The sequence below is a fragment of the Pimephales promelas genome, chromosome 19 (genome assembly GCF_988280905.1).
Source record: "Pimephales promelas chromosome 19, fPimPro1.hap1.1, whole genome shotgun sequence".
Taxonomy (NCBI): domain Eukaryota; kingdom Metazoa; phylum Chordata; class Actinopteri; order Cypriniformes; family Leuciscidae; genus Pimephales; species Pimephales promelas.
This window is the reverse complement of record NC_142787.1, coordinates 31,363,468-31,387,561: the sequence shown is the minus strand read 5'-3', so window position 1 is coordinate 31,387,561 and position 24,094 is coordinate 31,363,468. Positions and strand designations below refer to the sequence as shown.

The 24,094-nt window shown below is 35.6% G+C and overlaps 1 protein-coding gene across 2 annotated transcripts in view; it reads left to right on the top strand.

Moving 5' to 3' along the window:
* sgcd (sarcoglycan, delta (dystrophin-associated glycoprotein)) overlaps nt 1-24,094 on the top strand; it is a 225,730-nt gene that overhangs the window by 37,498 nt on the left and 164,138 nt on the right. The window contains exon 1 of one of the 2 annotated variants that reach the window (XM_039676953.2): nt 3,157-3,534. The exons of the other annotated variant lie outside the window; for it this stretch is intronic. The gene's annotated coding sequence lies outside the window, so the exon portion shown is untranslated. Of the gene's footprint in view, nt 1-3,156; nt 3,535-24,094 lie in introns of those variants that run through there. 2 annotated transcript variants of the gene reach the window in all.

Here is a 24,094-nt window from a genome sequence, read left to right as displayed (position 1 = left end):
ACGACACGACATGATTTTAGGAGTAAATATCACGTAATCTGACACAGTGACTATCGTAACAGACAAAAAAAATTGTGTAATCTGAACCAGGCATTAGAGACAAATCTAGCGGTTAGAAGAACTGACGTTTGTAATGTAAATATCAGAAACACAATTCTCTCTGACAGTAATTTGAACTGACCAGCATCAACAGAGGAGTCTTTACTTTTTACAAGGCAATGATCTATAATTACTGTTCATTTAAGCAAGAACAGTCCATTTCTTTGGACAGCTTTAGTACATAGAGAAAGTGACTTGATCCTGCTTAAACAACATTTTGAAAACTATGTAGGTCAGTTATACTAATAATGGTGTGGTCCAACGCATTCTCATCCCAAAGCGTCATATACGACGCTTTTGCCAAAGCGTAGACATCCAACACACATGGCACCCTTTAGCGTCAATATAACTCCCTTCGGTTATGGGTAGGATTAGGTCTGGTGTAGGGTTAGGGTTCGACCACTAGGAGGCGCCTTCTGGCCCATATATATCTGCGTCTCATATTGACACTAAAGGGTGTCGGATGTCTACGGATTGGCAAAAGCGTCATTATATGACGCCTTGGGATGAGAACGGGCTGTGTGATTAAGTGTTCAAAGATCAGGCGGGTAAAAGAAAGGTTATAATCCATATGTCATAAGCTAGACGTTCCTGGGCTAGACACTTAAAGATGTTTCAATAAATGTGCCCTGCAAGCCACTTTGAATAAAAGCATCTGCGACATATCCCCAAATGCAAAGGAATTATTGAATTATTCAGAGTTTTGGTTCTTATATAAAGTCTGCAGATATACTCTCTCCGAATCAAACACTTTCTGTTCCAAAGCCTGTGAGGTTTAAAGCCCGTCTGTGCATTGATGATGTCAAATGAGAGATGTTTGTGGAATTGTTAAGTCTTATGCAATTGATAAAACCTACATCAAATATTCTGTTTAGTTGCACAAATTACTTTTAAATTGGCTTCTTGACTCTTACATAGGCGTTATTGACTGAATTGCAGAGATAATTCAATCAGATCATGAAAACACTACTAAATATGATTATTTACATGCAGTAATTGGCACAGTAATTGTATAAGCTCTCACAGACTTTGAGAGCTTAAATAATTCAATCTTTGTTTGGAAACAGGGCATAGAAGTGCCAAAGCAGAAGTAGATGACTAGTTCTAAACTTCACCCTTCCTACCTTGTATTTGTGTTTGAATACTAACCGATGAGTCAGTGTGGATCTTCTGTAAATGAACATTGATCGGTGTGTTGATGGAAAGTTGATATAAATGAATGTTTATAGAGCTGAGAAAGTCTGTTTATCTCCATTGCCAGATTGCTATACACAAACGATATAAACACTGTTCATTTTCTCACACAAACCGCTCGTTTCGTGTCTTAGGCCATCAATGTGTCCTTACATTTACGAGTCATTAAATCATGTTTAATTTGGACTTCTCTGTTCATGCTCTTTGAGGTGGTGACCATAGACCTCCATTGTATGACTGATAGACAAGAACGCTTTGACCTAAAAATATCAAAATTGAAAATACTGCGGAAACAAAGACACCTACATCTTGGATGCCCTTGAGGAAAGATAAAACATACCAAAAATTAATTTCAAAATGAACTATCCCTTTAAATTACTAGGCATTTCATTATATTTTAGTCATCCTCGTATGCTTGGTGATTAAATTTGCTTTAAGGATTCAAGTGTGCGGACTGTTTATTATTATTATTATTTTTTGTTGTTGAGATTTCTAGTCTTGTCTGTCTGGCCACTTGTTTATCGTGAGTGCGGTGAAACTCCCTCAATTATATTTTAGTCAAACTCTCATGAGGTCTGATTCTGATTGTTGTCTGCTGTAGGGCTGGGTATTGAGACAAATTTCACAATTCCATTCGATTTCGATTCACAAGCTTGCAATTCGATTCGATATCGATGATTTTGTATATCAGTTACAATAAAAGGCCATTTTTCTCAAGGGAATCAAATCTCTTAACTAATGCTGTAAACTATGGGAGTCTAGTTGTAGCCTATAGGCTTCATTAACCTAATAATGAACTGTTTTGTGGCTATACAAACACTTAAATTACACTTTTATTTATTTTTATAATACGTAGATCATATGAAATATAAACATTTAAACGGTGGCTGTCCTAAAAACTTGCCAGATTTATTTCAAACATGCATTAAATATTGAAGAACATTACGATTATAATGCATAGAAAAAAATCTTTTTTTCCAACTGCAATTAGATTTTACAATCAGTGCTATATAAGATGATGCAGATGATGGTCATATATATAATCATGGTCATAATGCTTTGAAAAATTGATATTTGAGTACAGTTGTGTATGTTGTTATGTTTTTATTTTATTTTTATTGTATTTATGTGCTGCTGTGACGTATAAATTTCCCCCCTGGGGATTAATAAAGTAAATCAAATCAAATATGTAATATGGTGTATATATTTAGCAAAATGCTCCTCTCTGGAGTTATTTTTTCTAGCTGACTAACGAGTTTATGTGGGTTTTCTGAGGTAAATATGACGATACATTGATTACAAGCTGTTTAACTGACGTCTTTCCACGGTTGAAACGCTGATTGAGCGACATGATACGGATTCCGATAAAGTGGACTCTGCCGTATGTCACATCACAGATCGATATAGTTGCAAGTGAAGGGTTTGAAACTGGATACATTCTATCAACCAATCAGTATTTTTTTGTCTGCATTGGCTCAAATGTTTCTATGCAACCAAGATGACAGCACTTTTCCATTCGCTCCTGCGTCAGCCGAGCAGCTGCCATTGAGTTAAACGGTATTGCTAGCGGACTAGTGGCAGAACTAATTGACTAGTCGACTTGGTTGGCTCCTGCTGCATTTCTATCCCTCCTTTCTTTGAACCCCTTCCTCTGCTTCTTAACCTATTCATGCTGCGTTCTCTCTCTCTCTCTCTATCTGTCGGTCTCTCTCTCCCTCCTTTGGATTTCGAATCATGATCCCCTCTGCTGCAAAGAAAACTCCACCTACTCAGAGCTGCTAATGTAGTCACTGACAGTGCACACTCGCTCTCTCTCTCTCTCTCTCTCACGCTCCCTCCACTCCGGTCCCACATAAATAAATAGCTTCAGAAGGATGTGGGAGAAGAGAGATGTTGCTGCCAGTGGAAAAAGAACAATGTTGAGGCAACTCTCCCCTGTTTATCTTCCAGTCTGGGGATTACGAGCACGTTCCCTCTGGATTTCTTGCCCACTGAAGGATGCTCTGTTCTGACGGCGCTCACATCGAGGACTACCGGACTTTTCTCACTGTTTCTTTTCTCACCTACTCGCCAGAGAGCCGCTGATCTCGCCAGTCAGAGGAGCCCATGGAGTCCGTCCCCGTGGTAGACGGTCCACTCCACATTTGTGCGCGGCAATAGATAGAAGAAACATCGGCAGCCGATCAACTCCATGGTTTTCTGACTTTATCAAGGCTGTGATTTTTGGCATCTGATAAAGAGGTAGGACTTCAAAATCTATTTAGTGTTTTCGCTGCACTTTTTGCACTTTCATTGCTCAGTAAATTTGCAATGTGGTACTTGGGGATTTCTTTCTCTGATGCAACATGGAATTTCTAATATATTAGATTTAAAACTAAAGTTTGAATGCAATTTGTTTGACTCCATGATGATGTCCTAAACACCAAAATGTGCTTTATTGGGTCAGACTCATTTGAGCTATATGTGTTGCTCTCGCCGAGCTGAAGCACATGGTGGTGATATCGTGGACGCAGGTGATGTGATGCCTGCTAAGGTTGCTCATTACTCTGGCTACACGTCGGCTGAAACCAGTGTTGTTGCTCTGCCAAAACATCTCAGTGACGCTCACTAATGCCAAACACGGCGTGGCATATTGCCCATCCACAATGGCAGGCTGTATATCTGGTTTCTGAAACAGAAAGATGTGTTGTGTGGCAGAATCTTTGTCTTCAGGGAGTTGTTGCTGCATCTCGATGATCTGGTTTAGTGGTTTTAGATCTCTCCTACCCACACATCTCCTTAAGCACCTTATAAAGTATTATATTTCCTTGTTTCTCCAACTTCTGGTTGCCATACGGTCATTCTGGAGATCTTAAATGTGTATTTGGGGCCAAATGTGCCATTGAACAGAGACACCTGAGGCCAGGTTGACAGACGGTCTGGTCTGGGATGGAAATATCCCTCTAGCTATTTGAACAGAATTAATTGTCAGAGAAATGGAAATTAGATGCTTTTCTCACCGGTTTGGGACCCAGCAATGATTGAATATGAAGTATATTTAAATATGACAAAACCATGTGTTTGCAACATGTGTGCATTGAAAGTATACTCTGAGAATAAGATTAAACCTAAAACTGTGTTCTGGACAAACGTGGGCAAAATAGTTTTGATTTATTTTTTTAAAAATACTTCCCTTGATCTGAGCGGTACAAGACTTGGCTACTTTCCCTAAGTTTCCCTAAGTTTTTTTGACTCAATTCTACAAGGTTAAGTGGGTGAAAAAAAACTCCATAATCTTGTATTTGGGTCAAAAATGGGCACCCATTCATGTCGAAATAAATGGGAAAAACTGTAATTTAGAGCATTCTAAAATAAGCCTTATTGGAATAAATAAGAACTTATTGGAATGATATTTTAATGTAGTTAAAAAAAAATAAAACATAAAAATAAGCACAATTTACATAGAAAATATGGTACTTTTTAAAGTAAATAAATTCAAAAATACCCCCAAAATAAAAATAAACACCATAAATGGATGGACAAAATTTTATCGAAGACAGTGAAATTTAAAATAAATTTTTTTTTGGAGTCCTCTGTGCCCACATTTGTCCACAATTACAGGATTAAGGGCCATAAAGTGAATACGATTTGAGGGCTACAGAATACAATTATAACTTTTCTTGACAGTACACTTTTCGTCATCCTGAACTGCTTGTGTTACCAAATAGAAGTGAGAAAACACTTTTTTGGGGCTTATTTGTTTTGCATCAGACGTCTTTGACGTCATTTCTTGAGTCAAATAAATGCATAACTTAATCAAGTCGGATACAAGCGCACAAATCAGTATAACATTCATACCAGCGGTATGTGATGAAAATAATAATAATAAAGTGATGAAAAAGTTCTGTAATGTGAATAGCCCCTTACATAACTTGAGATTTTGAAGGACAGACTTTGATAGTGACTCAAGACTAAATAGAAACACACAGCATATTAATGCATATTAAAATATGCCCATATAGACATTTAGACCATAAAGTAACATTATTTATCAGTGAAATACAACAGTTGGTTGAAAACCACATCCATCTGCACTTTAATATAATAAGTTATGGCAAATGCATTCTGGGATCCATTCTTCATCTGTATTTTGACAGCTGATAAATTCATGATGAAAGGAACGTTGTAAAATTTCCCAAAACATCACAAAACTTTACGTTCCATCTTTATAAAGTTGTTCTATGACTTTATTTCTTCTGTGGAACACAAATAAAGCTATTTTATACATATTTAATCATTCAGCGTTTTATTTCTCAAAAATATTCTCTGTTACGTTTATTAAACGTTACAATTATCCCCGTTGTCCCCTAAGGCCCAGCTATACATTGCAGTCCCTTTAACTTGTGTGAAATGAGCTCCTGCTGAAATCCCTTATATTAGGCTAAGAGCGCAGTGCCACACAGCTCATCTGTGCACGGGCTTCTACAGCGATTATTAATTCTGTTTGGGTGGGAGGCATGTATATCAACAGCAGACTCCACAGAGATGGGAAACGGGAGGATTATTTTTGCACTCTAATTAGTCTACTACAAGCTGCAACTTAATTGGTGGCCCCTAGTTTGCATTTGATGTGTTGGGAAATTAAGAAAAAAAATGGCATTAGGAGGGTGAGATGAAATGTAAAAAACGAAACAATCCGTCATCATTCTTTTGAAGTAAAAGCCGGGTGGGTCTGTGCACTTTAAATACTGTTTGAATAAATCTGTAATCTGAGCCTTCAGGACCATGGTGCATTAGAAATGAGGACATATTTGGGATGCTCAGAAATGTGTAATGAATTTGGTTGCTGTCATTTATGCTTCGATCCAGCTGAACGCACATGCGGGAACACACACATGTACGTTTTTGTGTGTGTGTGTGTGTTATTGTTTGATTTTTTTGAAAGCTCTTACTCTGTACTCTGTTGTGTCATGCTGATGCATTTAGAGCTGATGCACTACATAAACTTGGTATTCTTTTCAAATATTTATCAGCCTCCATCTCTCATTCAGTGAAAAAACAGAGGTGTAGAACTGTGTTTAGTAAGGTTTACACTTCAAACATGGAAAAATACATATGTATTTGCTAATTTTGTAAGAAAAATAAACCAAATTCAAGAAATATTCTTTTAAAAAAGTATTTTAAGTTATAAAATATAATAAACAATGTATAAATAAATGTGTGCGTGTGTGTGTGTACTGTGTATATATATATATATATATACATACATATACATACATACATATATATATATATATATATATATATATATATATATTTATTAGGGCTGTCAAATGATTAATTGCAATTAATCACATCTAGTTTGTGTTTGCATAATATATGTGGGTGGACTGTGTATAATTATTTTATATATATAAATACACACACATGCTTATATAAATTTAAGAAATATTTTCTTGTATATACTGTATATAGATTTATATATAATTTATATTATATGCAAATATAAATATTTTATATATAAATGATATTTTTTCCTTAATTATACATGCATGTGTGTGTATTTATATATATATATATATATATATATATGTAAACACAAACTTTTATTTTGGATGTGATTAATCGCGATTAACTACACACACCTCAAAATCATGATTTTTCTTTTTTTGGAGTGTAAGGGGGAAATTAAAAAGCAACAATTACTGTTGCTCCCGATCCATTTGTATTGGTTACATATGTTCTATCGGTTGTAAAATATACAACCTTGAATTCATAAAGTGTATTTGGCCATTAAAATATGATATATTAATAATAAAACAATAAAACCCGACAGCGAAAAATGACTTGCACTCATTACCCGTCAAATATTCTAGAGATTGAGAGGCCAGTGGAGAGTCCCGTTCTATAAATCCCTTCTCACCCGAACCTCCAATTGATACGTTACCCTTCACACGAGGTCTGATGTTTGCCTTGGGATTTATTCAGGAGAGCGACTTTTGAAAGCGGAGAGGAATGCGAATCCATTTTGACAGTCAAAACTGCCACATTTGTCTATTAAAATGCCTCTACTTCCTGTGAAAAGAAGTCCTCCCGTTCTCTGTTTGGTTATTAAAATCCGTTATCTCGCACAAAGCTGTCCAGCTGCTCCACGTGGGAGAATGAAACCTGTGTCAACCTCCCCGTCTGTGTCACAGAGATGCTTGTACCTTTCGGGAAGCATGAGGAATCACGACGAACAGCGGAGACGCAACGTGTGGGTGCAAACGCCTTCATTATTTGATTGCCATCTTCTGTGTAAGGCCTGCAGGATTCTCAGCCATAATAAATGCGGCACGTGGGCCTCCGGCACGGCATTAAGTGCACAATAACTCTGCGTATCGTTCTGATGCAGACCCGACTGAAATCGGGAGCTCCGGGACTCGGCTTAAGGGCGATCCTCCGTGACTGACACGTAATGTAGAATGAGGGTCACCTTATTATACTGCCGGCATCTGCTAGCCTCCGACTGCAGGGTTTGCTGGGGAAAGTGGTGCAAATGAGACAGGGGAGTTTGTAGGGGTCTCTCCACCTCAATTAAGGATTGAACCACCCCAAGGGAAGTCGAAACAAAAGCTTGGAGAATCTTAAAGGGTGTTAAACTAACAAAATAGGTACAACATCACACTATAAAGGTTTGGTTAACTGCATTAGGGAGACTAAAACACAGTTAGGGTTGCAGGAAACAAACCAGATTGAGCCCGGAGAATTAACTATAGAAGATCCTCTTAAAAATGGTTAGTGTTTTCTACATTTTAAAATATAAATAATTTTTATTATATTCATTTAATATTATACAAATTATGTAGAAAATAATCGCGATTTTAACAGTGATTTTAAAAGTAAAAGAGTTTCCGTACTATATACGGTAAAGAACTCTGTTATTTATTTATTTATTTATTTATTTTACTGTACCATGACAGAGTTTCCGTACTATATACGGTAAAGAACTCTAATGTCATGGTACATTTAATGTAATTTTACTGTAAAAATACCGTTAAATTGACAGTTTTTGAAAGTGAAAATGAACAACTCCTTGTATGGGAATTTGTAAATATGCAAGGTACATTTGTTTTATCCAAAAACAACTCGCTAATAAAGTAGGCCTATAATGGCTATCCGTGGGGGAGAAAGCGCCGTCCGAATTGGTAACCGAACGCGTCAAACACGTCGCGTCTAGTTAGATGCTTTCCGCAGCCCGCTCAAGTTCAAATTTTTCTACCGAGGAAGACGTTCGCGGCAAACGAGTCACCCAATTCGCGACGCCCGGCGCGAATGATGCGTCTTCGCGTCTTTGCATTGACTATGAATGTAATCTGCTATCGCAAATAATTAAATTCACGTTCTGTGTGAACACACCATTAATGCATAAGCCAACATCATGGTCATATATTTTGAAAAAACACAATATACTCTTCAAATACTCGCGTGCAAAACACTTGTTTCCTTCATTAACATGTAGACTACAAACGTTTACATTCGTAAGTAACACGTTTCTAATTGCAATGCAAAATTTGTAGCAATTCTGAAATTCAGTTTAAAGTAAATTTCTTGACCAAAAATGCAATAAATGATCATGTGTAGGCCTAAGTATAAAAATAAGCTTACCTCTTCTCAACGTCTTCACATGTGCTGTGAAATAAAATGGCTTAATTTTTGTCTGGATAGGCATCACGGGAAATTGCATATCACGTGGCTCATATAGTACTTAAAATGATATGCTAGATTTACTTAATTTTGACGCAAGTTGACATGCCTTATGTATTTTTCATTTTATTTATAAGTGCACCTAGTAACTTATATTTTTGTGTTACACACACTATATATGTTAAGTAAACGTTGAAAAGTTATGAATACTTAATTTTTTATGTTTGATCCAATTACTTTTATAAGTAATGGTTGTTCGGCCAACGAATCGTTTTTTAGAGTGTATAATTTACAGTGAAAAACCGTAAATTGACATTCCCACAATTCGACAATGTGACACTTTGCATTTTATTTATTTTTGTTGAAGTAATTATGGTTCCTCATAGTTAGGTTGTACAATTAACATTATATAAGATAATGAAATATGGTTAATTACTGTAAATTTTAAGTTAAGTGTGTGAAATCAATAACGTTGCTACCGTATTTTTGATGGTAAAGTTCTGGCAACCACAGCTGCCGTTTTTTTGGGGGGTTTTTTCGTAAAAATTATGATTTTATTTTTTACAGTGTTTATTATATTTTTGTACATGTCAGCTGCATGCACACACGACACTTCTTTATAATGAGCTGATGGTAGCCCTTGTGAATACACAAATAATCAGGGGTTTATGCTCATTCTCAAGTGTGTTAATGTAAGCAGATGGATTATGGATAATATTGTCTGCGTGAGTGATGGTCATATTTACCTGCTTTATGGTCGGCTGCATTGACTAATGAGCTTCTGTTAGATTTATTTAACCCTTTATTCTGGTTCGCTATTGTCATCAGCAGTGTATGTGCAAACTATCAATGCAGCACCAATCATTTTATTAGGTCAAATAAGTTGCATTTTTATTTAATCAATTATACTACAGGGCTGTTGAATGCTTGATTCTGATTGGTTGATGAACATTGCAATTAGTATTTTCCATAAATGCAAGCATGCCATGATCACATCAGTGTTATTTTATAGTATTTCAAAAGGTCCTTACAACCGCAAATGAACCAAAACTGATAAGACGCTGACTAAGCAAATAAATATGGCAAACTATCTCTGTTTTCCGTCAAAATTATATTTTATCTAATATGCAAAGCACACTCTTTTTCCAGTTATCTCTCCCATACAAATTCATTTCAAAATCTTTTGCAACACTGGATTCCCCATGTCGACAATAACCAGTCCGGTTCAAATCTCTGCAGGGTTTTTTAAATATATTCTAATGTTATGTTAAATAGTATATTTTTTTATTGAACATAAGATAAAACCACAGCTTTAAACATGCAAAATCAAAACAATTGGATTGCAAAATTTGTATATTAAAATGACAAAAAATTGAAATATATATATATATATATTTGCTCAAATCCTCCATTTTGACCAGGTGCAACTGGATAGTCTGATTTAATGAAATACGATTGCATGTCAAGCTTCAGAAGCACTAGTTTTGGCTGTCAAATAAATAGCCACATCTCTATATATGCTTGCATGACTTTGATCTCCACGCCGTTTGTCTATATAACTTGGGAATGTCTGAAACGTATTGGAGTGACTGCTGTCTTGTACGCTCACATAGACCCAAATCAATGTTCGTCTGCACCTTCAGCCTCAGGTGTCCTGTCTAACTAAAGCCTGTCAGATTTGTTGCTGAGATGTTTTCTCTTTCTTTCAGTCAGAGTAAATGTGTGCTAGCCAAATCTATAAATAACACATCTGAAATACAGAGTAGCAACATTGATTGCTAAAGTCTTCCGTAGTGCAGCTGGGCTGAGTAAGGAAGCTGCCAATTTTTCCACATTACAATGATGCTCAGTCAGACGTCTACCCGAGGTTGATGCAGCTTTGCTTTAAAGAACGCAGAACAGATGCACATGGCCTTTACCCCTGGGACAAAACATCTGAAGACAATTTAAAATGCCGGTAATAATCCACTTGACTTCTGCAAACTGATGTTTTTATCCATCTGATCTTATAAGTAACACTTTTCACAGTCCAGACATTTTCAGATGGATAAAACATCAGGTTGCAGAAGTAAAGTGGATTATTAACTGCATATAAGACCGGAAGAACTGGAAGAAAGAGCTACTCTCTGAGAGAACATAGGACATTAAAGGTCCCATTCTTCTTCTGTTTTTTTTAAGCTTTTTAGCGCAAGCACTGAGACGATAGAGGTATGCATCAACTTGTCTAGTTTAATATGAAAAAAACAGTGGAGTATCCCTTTAATTGGTCAGTACAAAAGTGGATGTTACTAGTTCAGATGAGTCGTATCTTGATCACACTTCCAAAAGTATAATTTGTGAGTCCGAATGCCGTCGACACCGACTGACAGCCGCACATTCTCATCAAAACGTTCATTTATGCGTGGTGTGCCGTTGATAATTTCGCTAATAACTGCAATAGCAGATTTCGAACAGAGATGGCGACAAAGAGGAAAAACTACGAACTGCAGCTTTACATACTCTCTTAGAAAAAATTGTTCCGTTTAGAACCAGAAATGGTTCCATCCCCCGCTTCATATGACTGCAAAATGGTTCTATTGAGAACCTTTTTTTTTTTTGGTAAAAGGTTCTATTGGCCAAGTATGGAACGCCAGGGTTCTATATAGAACCCAGAGGAACCCTTTTTTAAGAGTGTATAGAACCTTTTAGGGGTTCCAAATATGTAGCGCTGATTGAACCTTTTTAGGTTCTATAATAGAACCTTTTCTTCTAAGAGTGTAAATTATTTTCTAAAGATCTTTCTTTGTGTTCATCTGAAGAAAGAAAGTATGTAATGAAATTTGGGGGGAAAAATTACCATATAACACTTTTTTTATGTTTATTATATTAAGGGATTGGCAACGATTAATCGCATCCAAAATATAAGTTTGTGTTTACATAATATATGTGTGTGTATAATTAATTTGTATATATAAATACCCACACATGCAAAATGTGTTATTAATATATCAAATATTTATATATAATATTAAATGTGAATAAATATATATAAAATATATACATGCACATATTTCTGAAATATATACATGCATGTGTGGGTATTTATATATACAAATTAAACAAATATATTATGTAAACACAAACGTTTATTTTGGATGCGATTAATCGCGATTAATCGTTAAATATACAGTAAAGGCTACATGCCATGTGCTACATTTCCCACTGACAAATCAGTCTTCCCACGAAAAAGCCAACCGTCACGGGTACCGCTGGGAATGCTTTAACTTCACACATGAGCGAATGACATTTCTGCACAAACCCAGAACATCAATGGGCTGACACGTATTCCTGTGCGTTCTCGTCCCTAGGTGTTACAACACTCACTTTACGGTGTCCTGCCCTATCACACAAACACATCTAGCCAAAATCCCGCCGTCCCCCCCCAGGGTCTTCTCAGCCTAATGGAATGTAGTCTTCTCACACGGCAGCGCACTCACAGAGCAATTACGCCGACAGATTCATTTAAGGCCGGCCGCGAGCTCTGGCGGTGGACGTGAGGCCGGCTCTGACAGCCAACAGACAGCACATTCACCCTTCATCAGCCTCACTGTACAATATCCCCCACAGGAAATGATCATTTCAGTCAGAAATAACAATGAGGATTGTATCAGATACTGGATGGACGTCACTGCATTGTCCTCGACTCAAGAAATATGTTTGGCAGCTGTAGCACGAGGCGCTTTTTAGCCAATTTGAGGCTGTGTTGGAGCCAGCTGGCAGGTTGAGTTGAGCTCTTTCGTTTGTCTTGCTCCTTCCTCGTCTGAACAAACAGATCATCTGGGCCACAGCACAATGCTTCTCCAATGACACAACATGAAAGGAGGGACAGAGGGGGAATTCGGGTTGAAAACGACTCACCTTGAGTATCTTATAGAGACAGCTGAACTCCCCAGTGATTGGTGCTTTTTAAAGTCATTGGATTCTCATGGGCTGTCAGTGTTTTTACCATTTATCATCTGGAAAAGAAAGTGATTTCAACAATATTTGGTTGCACTTTACTTTAAGGTGTAATTATTTATTTAAGTACTGAGTAATATAAGCAGCTACTAGTATGGCAAGCCGTTTTAGCTTTTATTCATTTCCAGGAAAATCAAAAAAATGTAATTTTTGATATCAACAATTTAATTGCTGATTTCTTTAATTGTATTTTCACCCATAGGTTGCCATTCAAAATGAATTGTTGATATCAAGAATTGATTTTTTACTAGAAATATCCTTTTTGATATCAATAATTACATTGTTACTGGTAAAAATGTGAATTCCTGATATCAATAATTAAATTGTCACTAGTTGAAATGTCTATTCTTGATGTCAACAATTCAGTTCACTGTTAGACCTTACCAGGTTTTTTACAGTAAAATACTGGCAACACTGTTCCCAGTAATTTACTGTAAAAATGCACTAAATCTCAAGTTAACTAAAAAATACAACTTATTAGTTTTAGTGCATTTTTACAACACTGTTCCCAGTAATTTACTGTAAAAATGCACTAAATCTGAAGTTAACTAAAAAATACAACTTAATAGTTTTAGTGCATTTTTACAGTAAATTACTGGCAACAGTGTTGCCAATATTTTACTGTAAAAAACCTGGTAAGGTCTAAAAGTGTTGTTACCAGTAAAAATTATCATTTCTGATATCACTATTATTTCAGATATCTCAAATGGCTTTCTTACTAGTAACAATTACATTCATGATATCAGAAATTAACATTGTCACTAAAAATTTAATTACTGATTTTTAAAAAATGAACATTGTTACTAGTAGCAATTCAATTGCTGATATCAAGAATAGACATGTCAACTAGTAACATATGAATTCTTGATATCAAAAATAAAGTTTTTTACGAGTAATAATTGTATTTCTGATATGTAAAATTAGTAAGAAATCTATTTTTGATATCAACAATTGGTTTTGAATGGCAGCTTATCGTGACATTTAACTAGTGAAAATACAATTGTTGATATCAAGAATTACATTTTTGATATCAAAAATTGAATTGTTGATATCAATAATTCATATCCTGGAAATGAATAAAAGCTAAAACGGCTTGCCATACTACATGTTTACAATACAGTTATGGTAGGATTAGGATTTGGTGGACGGTTGGATATAATTATGCATAATTTCCTGTTACTATGGTAAATAAATGGAACATGGACACTAAAATAAAATGTTACCCTTTATTTTACTGTCCTTGTTACATGTAGATAGTAAAAAAGTATATATAGTAGCACTTTATTTTAAAGCCTTATTTCCACATACTATGTACTTTAATTGCAATAATAACTAGCAATACTAAACTTGACCACGCTCATGCTCTTCTGTTGTCTTTAATAAACCAATGTTGGAAAATCTGGACATGAAAAAAGAGAGCTTTTCTACTCGTCTAGTTTTCATGTGGATAGAAAAGCCATTTTTTTTCTCATCATAAAGCCCATCACTGTTAGGAATACGGGTGTAATTTCCACAGTCACCTATTTCAGTGATATCCGTCACGTAGGGACATTTCATCTGTGGTATAAAGAAATCACTTACAGCATCTTCAGGTAATGCATTAGTATAATGCAATATGTGGTGCAGTGTAATTCAATATTGCATAGAGACGCATATACCAGGGTGTCTTGACAACCACATTGTATTAGGCCTTTCTCATCTGGATAATTATGTAACAATGCAATGAATAGGTCTGAGCATATTCATAATTACCCTGTGTAGCCTAGACTTGTACATTTCCCTTGTAAGCACCCTGATGTCTAAGGATTACTAATTCAGCCTGATGTTTCTTTTCCTTTTCATTGCTTATTGATTTCAAATTCATGACTCCCAAATTAAGGAACATGTGCCTTTGAGTCCAATTAAACAAGCCTGGCGTGGTCCTGGAAGAAATGATTATGGCAAATAAGAGCATTTTCATGGGATCGGTGTATAGCAGTCGTATCACCTCTGGAGGATAATGCAGGAAAGGAAAGCCATAAACACTCCTCTGAGTGGAAGATCGAGTGGCTGCATAATAATCACACAGTTGCTTTGAGAGACTGCCTGAAAAGCCATAAAATATACACACATAGAAGAGGCACAGGGTTTTTTATTATTATATGAACTGACAAATTGCCTATTCTTGTATCTTTAAGTATATTGCTATTTTTTGCTTTTATTGTTTTGTTCGTTTCTTTCTTTTCCTTAATAGTGCATCATTTGGGACACCGCTTGTGTACTCGGACTACTCTTTTGGCGTACTGTGTTTCACATAAGGTGACTTCAGGGTATTTGGGACACTTTCTACCCCTGTGTAGTATAGGGACGTGTTTGATTTCGGATGCAGTCGTTGTCTTATTTGAAGGCACACATAGTTTTGTAAGACAGTTTATTGTAGTTTTTGTCACTATTGTTAGATGAATTTTTTTTTTCAGTAGTTTATATTTTTTTATTGATGGTAATATATTCATGTATGTATGTATGTATGTATGTATGTGTATATATATATATATATATATATATATTAGGGATGCACCGAATATTCGGCCGCCGAAAATTTTCGGCCGAAAATGGCCCAAAAGAGCATTTTCGGTTTTCGGCCGAAAGACTTTTATCACCGAAACAATACGGCCGAAATGTTGTGATGACGCAAACAGAAACCGCGACCTGCTTGTCTGAAGCAACATGTCTGTGGTGTGGACGTATTTCAGTGTATCTGAACCCACGATGAGACGGAAACCTTGTTTATCCACCTATTATCTGCTCTAAACAATGCGCGCCGCCATGACGACGACTCCGGTTGCGAGCGGGTCAAGAGCGGTGCGCGCGCTGTCTGTGGAGACTCGCGCTGCGGAGGCAGGCGAAAGTATAAGGGCCGGTTCACATATCGCGTCTTTTGCGCGCTCAAGTTCGTTATTTCAAATGTAGGCGCGCGGTATGCGCGCTCATAATGGAAGCGGTGCGGTCGCGGTGCGACGCGCTCCTTTTTTCCATGCGCGTCCGCGCCGCGTCGAGATAAAAACATCTCAACTTTTCAGAATACCGCAAGCGCACCGTACGCACACAATAGGTCATGTGACAAGAACCAACTGAAGCGCAACCGCCCTGGCGCTTTGCAAAATAGAGAATGCGGCGCGCCCAGCGTTTTCTACGCGTTTTTAGGCGCTATATGTGAATCCGGCCTAAACAAGGCAGGGCGAGTCTCCACAGACAGCGCGCGCACCGCTCTTGACCCGCTCGCAACCGGAGTCGTCATGGCGGCACGCATTGTTTAGAGCAGATATAGGTGGATGACACAATTAAAAATTATAAATAAGACTCGCGCTGCGGAGGCAGGCGAAAGTAAACAAGGCAGCGCGAGTCTCCACAGACAGCGCGTGCACTGCTCCAAACGGTCGAGGCGTTTATAGCTACTTGACGCGCTCTCCGTTGTACTATTCCTTGAAACGACGACTCAAGTAACTGTCCTCTAACCATCAGGAATCGGTGAGAAGAAGACAGATAAATACATGACAATGTTTATTTTTTAGTATTCCACCACCAATACAAAAATAATCATGTAAAACCCAGTAAACCCTGAGATTATTACTTGTGACATTACAAAAAAATATGTATATGGGAACATGTATGTATAGAACTAAATTAATGCTCTCTTAAATATTTTCTACATTCACTAAACATGGTTCATTAAGTTTCATGTACATTTGTATTAAACATGGACCATTGTTCATTTAAAAAGGCTTTTTATGCTATTGTATGCTAAATTTTTAAAATGTAACTAATTTAGACATGCAAACTGGGTGCTAGTGTGATGAGAAGTTTGCGCTCGGCTTTGTTTTTGAGAAAACATTTCATTTTAAAACCTTTCTGCAGGCCAGTAGATTATTATTTAGTGTACACATGAGTGGGGTCAAATTAAACATTTTAGTTTGAATTTTATTTTATACTGTGCATTGTGCTAAATAAATATTTGCCTTATTTGTAATTGATTTATTCTTTGAAAATGTTATATTAATTTATGCAATTGCAATGCCTTGATTTTAGTAAAGTTTGTACACAGTCATAGCCATAAATGCAATGATACTAATAATTGGCATAATTTCTTTCGGTGTTTCGGTTTTCGGTTTTCGGCCTTGGTTTCCTCTTTTTCGGTTTCGGCCAAGAATTTTCATTTCGGTGCATCCCTAATATATATATATATATACACAGTATATATATATATATATACATACAGTTTTCAACATGGATAATAATCATAAATGTTTCTTGAGCATCATATTATAATAATTTCTGTAGGATCATGTGACACTGAAGACTGGAGTAATGATGCTGTTAATTCAGCTTTGATCACAGAAATAAATTACACTTTACTATATATTCACATAGAAAACTGCTGTTTTAAATTGTAATAATATTTCACAATATTACTGTTCTTTTTGTATTTTTTATCAAATAATTGCAGCCTTGGTGAGCAGAAGAGACTTCTTTTAAAAACATATATATATATATATATATATATATATATATATATATATATATATATATATATATATATATATATATATATATATATATATATAATATAGTGTCCACTGTTAATATGTCATTACTATTTAGTTGGAATTTCATGTTTAATGCATGTAGGTTTAAGGGTTTCCAAATTTTGTTCATTTGTTTTATTTTAATTTAGTTGTATTTTTATTATTTTATTTTACATTTTATTTATAAAATATAACAAAAATGAAGTTGGGTTTATGCTTAAAATAAGAAAAAAAAAAACGCTATTGGGTTTAGAAATGAACTTAATTCTATAATATTCTTATAAAACAAAACCTAATTTATTATGCAGTTTTGCTTCGGGTTTTCAGATTGTCGAATGTATCTTGCTTTAAGCATGTTTTATATTTTCTCTTGGAAAAAAGACACACACACACACACACACACACAAAAAAAGATTAAGAAAATTGCTTGCAAAAATATTGATTGTAGTGTAGTGTGAAAAACTGAGATGTTGGTGTATGAAATGGGCCAGTGTTTGGTGTTGTTCTGCAGGTTTCAGGCAGTGAGGAGCCCCAGAGGGTGTGAGGATCTTTCTTTTCTGAATTATGTTGTCACGTTTTGAAAACGATGTTTTTCTTTTATCCCTGATGTGCTTTCACAGCCTCCGTCTCTGTTTCTCTGGCTCTTGGCCTAAGCCTTTTGATTTCTTCTCATCTCCCTCCCTGTCCTTCGGAGGAGCTCACGCTTTACTTTCTTCTTCCCTCTGTATTCTCTCTCTATCCCGAAGGTCTGTCTCTGTAAAGGATACCCTCTGTCCTCTGTCTAATTTGGTTTTTGTCTTCTTCGCACGGGTCTGAAGGACCTCAGCTCAGGAAAATGACTTGCATTCCATTGCAAATCTTTTATCAATGCGATGGAGATTTTACTATATTAGATTTACGCAGCTTAGTCAAATTCTGGATGTATTGTACATACTATAATGATGTTCTTCGCTGCATGCTTTTGATTCACGACCCAGATTTCCATGTGACAAACCAACACGGGACTGAAACCATGTGAAAAAGTAACACAAACGTAATTGAACATGAACGTATTATTACCATCGACTGTTTAAGCCAATCTATGTGTAAAATGATTATATATAATATCAAATCATATGAGATTATACACCACATGACATTTTAAAATCTTGCCTTGTCATAAAATTAATAATAATAAAAATAAAATATTACTTTAAATTACTTTTATTGTCATTAATAATATTTTTAATTTTATTATTATCTTCTCTTTTTGTTTTAAATTAACATTTTTTTTCAATAATTTACAGTTTTTTAATTATGCTTTCAAGGTGTCTAGGCATCTGAATATGCTTTCAGAGGAGATCAGACACATGAATAATGATGCCATGTCATAAGAGCAAGCAGAGAGGAGTGATTTAATAAGCCTGGCTTAATGGATCTGTGATATGGAATGCCAAAGCTGACTAAATTAAAGATAAATAAATACATAAATAAATATATGAAGAAATGTAAAATAAAGCAAAAATACAGAAATAGATATACAAAGAAATGTAAAAAAGTGCAAATAAAAGAGTATTTATACTTTTATTTCCATATTTATGTATAATTGTATTTTTTCCACACATTTATTTATTCCTATATTTATTCATTTATTTATTTATTTATTTCAACTTTAATTTATTTCCACATTTCTTTCAGTATTTATGTTTTTATGTCTACATTTCTTTATTTTCACATTTATTTATTTCTATATTTATTTATTTCCACATTTCATCATTTCCACATTTATTTATTCCAACATTTCTTTCTCCGTATGTTAATGAGGGGGGCGTGTTTTAACTCAGACTTTAGCAATCGAGCTCAGAGTGGCAGTTCTGAAGCTTTGAGGCCACAGTGACACCTTGAGACACCCCTCATTAGTATATGGACAAAGAAATGTTGGAATAAATAAATGTTGGAATAAATAAATGTGGAAATAAATAAATATGGAAATAAATTAATGTGGAAATAAATAAATGTGAAAATAAATAAATGTAGACATAAAAACATAAATACATAAATGAATGTATAAATAAATAAAAGTGGAAATAAATAAATAAATGTAGAAATAAATAAATAAATGTGTGAACAAAATACAATTATACATAAATAAGGAAATAAAAGTATAAATACTCATTTATTTGTATTTTTTTACATTTCTTTATATATTTATTTATGTATTTTTGCTTTTTTACATTTCTTCGTATATTTATTTATGCATTTATTTATTTTTAATTAAGTCAGCTTTGGCATTCCATATCACACGGAGCATGTGTTTGTAGTTTACACGGAGACGTATAATTTTCATTAACTTGTACTTTCAATCCCATTTTGAAAAGATTGCATTTCTAGGCCTTTACGTTTGTCAATGCCCCGACAAATCGCAGAAAGTTTTCAGCGTTTAGTTTTAGTCAGACCCTTAGTTTGTTATTATTAAAACAAGTTCTCCACAGAGATCCTGCTTTTGTTGGACTTGCTTCAACCAACCTGTGATAAAAAAGGATATTAGGACATCATCAATCAAAGATGTCAGGTCTGATCCCGCAGAAGAAGATTTATCAGGATATTTGTGTTATCCCACTCCTGACCTGTAACATAGAAAGGCCATTCCCTTCGACAAGACACTTGATTGACTCTCCCATATCCCAGAATAAGGGCAGATGGGATTTAAAAACGACCGCCCCGGTTCACACAGGTGTGCTAAACACACCCATTGTGCCCAGAAGTCCCCAGTCCCCTCTCCCCTGTAATGACATCCTGGCTTTTATTTGGCATCCATCTTCCCCCGGGAGAGAAGAGAAGAGAAAAGGAAAGAAAAGGAAAACAAGTGGTTGAAGTGGGAAAAAAAAAATATGTGGAAGATAATTGAGGATAGTGTTGACGAAAATACAAACCCCAGCAATTGAGAGGGAGGGCAAAACACATTTCTGTAACACTTGGGTGTCAGCTCTCTTTAGATTTATTGATGGGATTCTCCTGCCTTTCTTTAGTTAATTGGGAGTTTGTTGGTGTTCTCATGGAGCGAGTGAAGAAAGAAAACACATTTTGGCATGTGGAAGACGAACAAATGCTGTCAAGGAGACAACGTTATTTATACATGCACACCTGTGAATGCCGTACACTCTTAGAAGAAAAGGTTCTATATAGAACCTTAAAAGGTTCTATCAGCGCTACATATTTGGAACCCCTAAAAGGGTTCCTCTGGGTTCTGTATAGAACCCTGGGGTTCCGTACTTGGCCAATAGAACCTTTTACCAAAAAAAAAAAATGATTCCATTTTGGAGTTCCATATATAACGCGGGGGATGGAACCATTTCTGGTTCTAAATAGAACCATTTCTTCTAAGAGTGTACATCATTTAGCATTTCCTTTAGCAGGTCTTTACATATGTTGGTGTTCCTTTGCTACAGCACACAGCTAACCATGTGCAGAGATGTTCCGGCTGTGCATTGGGCTTAATGTGATTTGCACAAGTACAACATATTCCTGGAACAACATTTCTTTCATTTCAGCTCCCTCTGATTTTACAGCGCTGTGAAAAGTGTTTGAACTGATTTGATTTTCTGTATTTTTGTATTATATCTTTATGCTGAATTTCCAGCCCTGTCTGACGCTTTTGCCAATCCGTAGACATCCGACACACATGGCACCCTTTAGCGTCAATATGAGACGCAGTTGGGCCAGAAGGCGCCTCCTAGTGGTCTAACCCTAACACTACCCCAGAACTAAACCTACCCATAACCGAACAAAGCTCTGTGTGTGTTATATTGACGCTAAAGGGTGCCATGTGCGTTGGATGTAGACAAAATGTCAAAAGCGTCACTATATGACGCCCTAGGATGAGAACGCAATTTCGCAACATGCTCATTGGAAAAAACGTGCCTATAACATTACATATTATTCACTGCAGTTTCCAGTTGAAATGAACACTAGAGGCAGTAAAACAGCAACTTTTATTCCTTTTCACACAAATTATGATTGCAAAGCAGATTATTGATTGAACAAGATTTGTAAGCTAATACATTTTGGTTTAACATGACGATCTCCATATATATGTCTGTTTTGATGTAGTCACCTGGTACAGCACTGTGAGAAACATGACATGATAAAAGAGCTCAAAGACTTGGCATGGTTGCTTCAGCAAATACATTTCTGTCTCACGTTTAGTTCACTTTAAAAAAAAAACTTTTGCTGATAATTTACTCACCCCCGTGTCATCCAAGATGTCCATGTCGTTCTTTCTTCAGTCGAAAAGAAATTAAGGTTTTTGATGAAAACATTCCAGGATTTTTCTCCATATAATGGACTTCAATGGGGACCAAACGGTTCAAGGTCCAAATGAGAGTTTCAGTGCAAACTGTTCAAAGGGCTTTAAACGATTCCAGACGATGAATAAGGGTCTTATCAAAGAAGAACTTGAAAAAAGATTTGATTATTTTGATGAACTAGTTCGAACTGAAGAGTCACGAACGAGCATCACAGAACAGAGCAAGGCGAGCATTTGAGCTCATAAAACTTAAACTTTTTAATTTATTTTTTTAAATGAGCGCTCGTTTCGCTTGCTAAGACCCTTATTCATCGTCTGCAATCGTTTAAAGTCCTTTGAACAGTTTGCACTGAAACTGTCTTTTGGACCCCATTGAAGTCCATTATATGGAGAAAAATCCTGGAATGTTTTCATCAAAAACCTTAATTTCTTTTCGACTGAAGAAAGAAAGACATGGACATCTTGGATGACACGGGGGTGAGTAAATTATTAGCAAATGTTTTTTTTAAGTGAACTACTCCTTTAACACAATCAGTTGGGTTTTCGGGTAGGGTTTAAGTTGTATGTTATTATCAAAGCGTAATCGAGTGTTAACCTCTAAGCACCGCTCACTGGGCATTTCATTTTTTTACAGTCAGACATGATACTGTATGTGGGAGTTAGTTGGCATCATCCAGATAAATCAGATTCCCTCAGGTCTCATAGGGTGACCTCCTGTCCTGCGTCATGCAAGACGTCAGCAGTTTACATGGTCTGCACTCTTCCCTGAACTAACAATGCAACAATAAGTCTGTAATACAGAAAAATGTGATGGCCATTTTAAAGTCCATTTGCACAGCCATTATGTTCTAGCTAGAGCGATAAAATAATCAACCAATGCATTCAAAGATTTTTTTTTCTCCGCTGATGATGAATGTGAATGGAGCAAAGTGTGGACCTCATTAAAAAAAACACACACACACACACACCAGCCATGAAAAAATCCCGATTAAACAGTCAAGATGCACTTAATCCGGATTCATTGTTTTGCATGTTATAAACTCGCTACATAAAGACATTTATTTTAGCATAAAATGTGATTATCTACCATCCTGTTTTTCAGTATATTATATTTTGTAGGTCCTGTTGCGTAAATCACTCTGTATCACTTGACCATGAGCTAATTGAGTGCCAGACACAATTAACAAAGCTCATTTGACGATTTGAAACAATGTGACGGCTTGAACTTTCCAGCTAATGTACATCAATATTTACTAGTACATTTATCTCTCACGCACATGTCCCACAAAATCACATCAACTGTCCTGCAACCGAGAAATACCGTGTGGTCAAACCGCTTTTACTTTCTTTGCACTGTGGAACACAAATGAAGATATTTTGAAGAATGTCTAAGGATTTCTTCCCCCCACACAATATTGGGGCATTTATCTGTATACAAGATAAGGCATGATTCCAATTGTTATACAAATATGGTGCTTAATGAAATTGAAAAGGACAGATTGCTGCAACATTGTGTGTTGAAGCTAGCGATTAGTTTTTCAGATTAATAACAAGGCATTTTTGGCTTCACCGTAGCTGTGAGTGAAATTAATGAACATTAGGTGCATGGATATGCTATTGTAAGAAATCCCAGTAGTTGAGAATAGCTTTACGGAGGCGTATTGCATTCACTTGAAGAAAAGTTAATTTTCTCAGAGTTACGAGATAATTTTTCATGGAAAAAAGTTTTTGCTCTGTTTTTCTGAATTAACAAGTTAATTTTTAATGAGAAAAAAAAGTTTGCTTTGTTTTCCTTAATTAACGAGTTAATTTTTCATGAGAAAAAAAGTTTTGCTCTTCTTTTCTGAATTAACGAATTAATTTAGAAAAACAGAGCAAAAACTTTTTTTCTCATGAAATATGAACTCGTTAATTCAGAAAAACAGCGCAAAAAAAAAATCCATGAAAAATTAACTCGTTAATTCAGAAAAACGGAGCAAAAAAAAAAAATCCATGAAAAATTAACTCATTAATTCAGAAAAACAGAGCATAACTTTTTTTTTTCTCATGAAAAATTTACTTGTTAATTAAGAATAACAGATAAAAAAAATCCATGAAAAATTAACTCGTTAATTCAGAAAAACAGAGAGAACTTTTTTCTCATGAAAAATTAACTCGTTAATTCAGAAAAACAGAGCAAAAACTTTTTTTCTCATGAAAAATTAGTTCGTTAATTCAGAAAAACAGAGCAAAAAACTTTTTTCTCATGAAAAATTAGTTCGTTAATTCAGAAAAACAGAGCAAAAAACTTTTT